The sequence below is a fragment of the Sinocyclocheilus anshuiensis genome, unplaced genomic scaffold (assembly GCF_001515605.1).
Source record: "Sinocyclocheilus anshuiensis isolate Anshui unplaced genomic scaffold, SAMN03320099.WGS_v1.1 scaffold1294, whole genome shotgun sequence".
Taxonomy (NCBI): Eukaryota; Metazoa; Chordata; class Actinopteri; order Cypriniformes; family Cyprinidae; genus Sinocyclocheilus; species Sinocyclocheilus anshuiensis.
The window spans coordinates 436,197-441,221 of NW_015558613.1; the positions used below are offsets into that span (position 1 = coordinate 436,197).

The 5,025-nt window shown below is 36.7% G+C and overlaps 1 pseudogene; it reads left to right on the forward strand.

Moving 5' to 3' along the window:
* Nucleotides 1-5,025, forward strand: part of LOC107680320 (neutrophil collagenase-like) — a 9,199-nt pseudogene that overhangs the window by 2,069 nt on the left and 2,105 nt on the right.

Here is a 5,025-nt window from a genome sequence, read left to right on the forward strand (position 1 = left end):
ATTACTTTTAAAAGTAACTTTCCCCAACACTGTATATACTGTATATATATATATATATATATATATATGTATATGTATACACTCAAACAGTGTGTATAAATATGTGTGTGTGTACATGTGCATATGTGTATTTAATATTAATGTATTAATACTACAAAATAACAAACCTTTAAAAAATAGTAGCAGAAACTCTTTTCAACCAAAACATTAATAAACTGTTTGAATATATAAAAATAAATTTCATGCATGTGTGTGTGTGTATTTTTTATATGAATTTATACTATATAATAGTAAGTGACATTTCAAAGAATATTAGCTTGTCATTTTAAAGAATATTATAAATGTTTTTCTTGGAAAAAAAAATCTAATACATTGTGTGTATGTATACATTATTTGTATCACTTGTTAGCACTAATGTGTGGCACTGACGGTAGATCATGAAGATGGGTCACCGCTTGATAGTGAGGGAGGTATCCTGGCACATGCCTTCTTCCCTGGACTAGTCATTGGTGGAGATGTGCACTTCGATGACGAGGAGGCCTGGACAAAAACAAATGCCAAGGGTAAAAAAAAGTAAGAATTGCAACAGTTTTTTGTTCACTGATAGCAGTAAAGTTTTAATGCCCTTTAACATGGCGACACAAACATGTTTTAATGAAAATCTGAAAACGTATTTACTTACCTTACAGATGTGAGCTAAAGACCTTAAAGACTCTGCAATGAAGGGTTTCTGCTCTATGAATACACACTTAAAATGTTTTCTGTGCTGAAGTGACATAACACATGATGCGTGTGATGATACCTGTGCATCTCCTAAAGGGTGTAACTTCCTTGCTGTGGCGGTACATGAGTTTGGACATGCTCTCGGCCTTCTGCATTCATCAGATCCTGGAGCCATCATGTTCCCAGCCTATAATTTTGGTTTGCACACTGTTTTGCAAATGTCTTTCCAGGACGTCAAAGACATACAGGAAATGTATGGTATAGTATGGTATGTCCATGAATATTCTGCACACAGTTGAGCAAGAACATCACTAGTTTCTCTAGTTTCAGTGTTGGGAAACTGTAATGTTAAGCTACATATGTACAAGTTAGATTAAAGACAAGCTACTGTTTTGAAATGTAGTTAGCGACACTATAAGGTACAAACAAAATCGCTAACTAGAGGTAAGGGGCAATAAAATGCATTAGAATCAGAATCAGAATCAGAATCAGAAAGAGCTGTATTGCCAAGTATGTTTGCACATACAAGGAATTTGTTATAGTGTCACAAGCTTCCAGTACACGGAGACAACAACAACACACAGATAATAAAAATGAGATGTGAATAAAATACACATGCATAAATATAAACCACAAAAAAAAAAAAAAGAATAAATTGTATGTACAGGTGTGCTATAGATGGAATAGGAATAGAATAAAATAAAATAAGTTGTAGGAATGTACTAGGGTTTAGGGTGATAAATAGGTATAAGGTTATTGCACATACTTTAATTGCACAATGGGAGAACATTAACTGTTCATGAGGCAGATTGCCTGGGGAAAGAAACTGTTCTTGTGCCTGGCTGTCCTGGTATTCGGTGCTCTGTAACGCCGACCAGATGGCAAAAGTTCAAAAAGGAGATGGCTTGGATGTGATGGATCCAGAGTGATTTTCCTCACTCTTTTCCTCACTCTGGATGTATACAGTTCTTGGAGGGTAGGCAGGGGGGCACCAATAATCCTCTCAGCAGTCCGAACCGTTCTCTGTAGTCTTCTGATGTCTGATTTTGTAGCTGAACCAAACCAGACAGTTATTGAAGTGCACAGAACAGACTCGATGTTTAATGATATAACCTATAATAATAGCCTGAATCAAAAACAGTAGCGCAGGTACTCCAGTTGACATGAAACTGTCTGAGCGAATTGATTCTTAAAATCGGAGGATTTTGATTCATTCAAACGACTCGTTTACTTTCGTTATGACAGCACGCAATAGTCTGATATTTACGGAGTGATATGAATGAGTCATTGAACCGATTATTTAAAAACAGTTTATCAAACTTTATAAAAATACCCTAAATAAATAACGTTATTTTAAACTGTGTACCAACGACCTTGCACTAACAGAGCGACTTCAGTTAATGAAACATGAATAAGTGTATGGAAGTGAACTACAACGATTCGTTCACTTAGATTCATTCAAACATTAAAAAAAAAAACACTACTGTTGAAGAGAGCATGTGATTATCCCCTCGTATGTTAAATAAAGCAATAACATTTTGTCCTTACATCGCTAGCTTCTTGGAAAAAAAAAATAGCTTAGCTTAGATTTTAATTCACACACGCACGTGTTCACATAGAAAAACAATGGCAAAGTAGCGCAGTGGAATGGAAAAACGCATTCTGTGGGAACCAACACAGTCTTCCTTTTGGTTTTCTGCCAAAGGTAAGAGGGAAATAAGTCTGGACAGAATTCCTCAGAAAACACCAGATAAATGTGATCCTACACTGTCATTCGACGCCGTGACAGGCTTGCAACAGGAGTTGGTTTTCTTTAAAGGTAGCCTGGCTCCATGTGTGTACTTTGATGTTAGTATCACTAATAGTTGCACTACAGTGCCTAACTTGACAGATGTTGCAGGTTTATTTGGCGGGTACATCCCAGTTTTTTTGAGCAAATAGGAATCACACTAATAACAAGTTTGTGGCCTGACCTCCCAGCATATATAGATGCTGCCTATGAGAAGACAAACAAAAACAGCATATTAGTTTTCAAAGGTGAGGCTTTCATATCTTAACATCACCATAAAAATAATGGACTTTAAATAATAGTTTCAATGTTATATGTCTCACTAAAGGCCGGGACACACCAAGCCGACTTCAAAGAACTAGCGGCGACGAAAGCCAGCGGTGTTGTCGCCTCACGTCGGCAGCGTCGGACCAAAAAGCTGCGCTCGAACACACCGCTCAGTAGGGATGGGCGATACCTCTTATTTTATTTTCGATCCGATACCGATATTTTCAAACCCAGTATCATCGATAACGATACCGATACCTCTAAACTAAACGGATCTTTTAAATTATTAAAAGAATATAATCAGTAATTATACTCACTTAATATTAGATTTTAAAGCCATGTTTTTTTAACATTTCATAGGCCTTTTTTGTTTACACTGTCAGAAATAAAATATACTGTAATTGTATTTTAGCCCTTTACTGGGGCAGTAACCTCAAAGGTGCAACTATACCCCTAAAAGGAAGCATATTAGTACCATACAAGTGTGCATGCTTTAAGTGTAGATAAGTTACAAAGGTGCACCTTTGAGGGTACCTCATGAGAAATAAACATGGTGTTACATAAGGTTTGTACCCCTAAAGGTGAAACTTTAGCGTATTTTTTTCTGACAGATTTATAAACAGCAATTACAGAACATAACACAATCCATTTGAACTTTTAACAACCAGTTTAAATAAATGTACTTGCACAAACTAGACAATTTAAAATAAATATTACATGTACACAAAAGTTTGGGGTCAGTAAGATTTTGTAATATTTTTTTAAAATCTCATGCTCACCAAGGCTGCACTTATTTGAAGAAGAAAAGAAAAAACAGTAAAAGCAGCAATATTGTGAAATATAACAATTAAAAATAACTATTTTCTATTTTAATATATTTTAAAATGTAATTTAAAATTTTTGGGAAACGCAGCCCTATTTAAACAAGCACTGTGAGCCATGCCTCAGCAGCGAACACTGTCTGTGAGTGATTGACTGGTTCTGTCTTTCAGCATTTGTGCGTGTTCCGATATCCAAGAAACATCTAGGAATTTGGATTCCCATCCGGTAAGAGTATCGATGCAGCTTTGTATTTCCGGGAAACTTGTCTCATTTCTTATTGGTGAAGAATGCTGGAGGTATGAGAAACTGAATAAAATCAGAGAGTTATTTTGAGTTATTTTGACAAGTGCTTACATCTTTCTCTGAAGGATGTGTTTTTGTGTTTTCTGCTGTATGAAGGGTTGATGAATATGCAGGACGGATATTGAAAGGTTTTCCCCAAACCTATGGCACATGAATGGCCAGGAATTGACTCTCCCGTGGATGCTGCAGTGGCTCATGATGGTTGGTATCACCTGTGGAAACAATCCCACACAAGCTCACTTTTTAAAAAATGTATATACTGTATAGATGTAATTAGCGATTTTAAAAAACTGAGAAAAATCTACAGTGAACCAAATCTAAAAATAATAAGTCAGGATAGGTATTCCCAGTATTTCCTTTTTTTCCCTTATCGTGTGCAGTAAATTTAGGCTGCGTCTCAATGTGCCTACTTATACTATGCCCTTAAAGTATGTACTCTTTTGGTGAAGAAAAAGTCCACACTTTTGAGTGTGTAGTAGAAGAGTAGGCAAGCTTTGGGACATACCATCACATCACACAACTGCGTCTTTAACGGACGCACTGTCGCATAGATACACGCACCCTGTCACTGTACACTGGCCTGTCCATCATCTTGTCAGTTAACATCCTCCACATTGCATTTAATTTAACTTCCTTCTGTATTGGAGAGAAAAGAAGTAGCACATTGATCTGCCAGTCGCGGGTCTTTCATGTGTCAATGAGAAACATGGCGAAATCGAGTTTTTATGCGATACAGATTAAAGTGGCTTCATAAATTACTTTTTAAAAATATTAAAAACGCAAAACACACCTGATGCAAATTATTTGCTCTTCATTTTCTATAAGCAGAAGTACGATTTTCGGATAAACTCAACTGTGACATGTGCCAGAGCTCACGACGTTCCGACCTTCAGAATCGCACCGTGTACACCCACCTTTAGAGCATCCGCCATGTTTGTAGTTTTTAACGCGTTTTATTCGAGTTTGCAGTTCTGGACCGAATCCTTCACCAGAGCGCAATGGATTGTGGGCAATATTAGCCATTAGAGTGTGCATGGATACACACTTAAAAAATCGACCTGAAATAGTAGACCATCCGGGGACTTTTGGCATACTCTTTTTCAACATACTATGTTTGGACA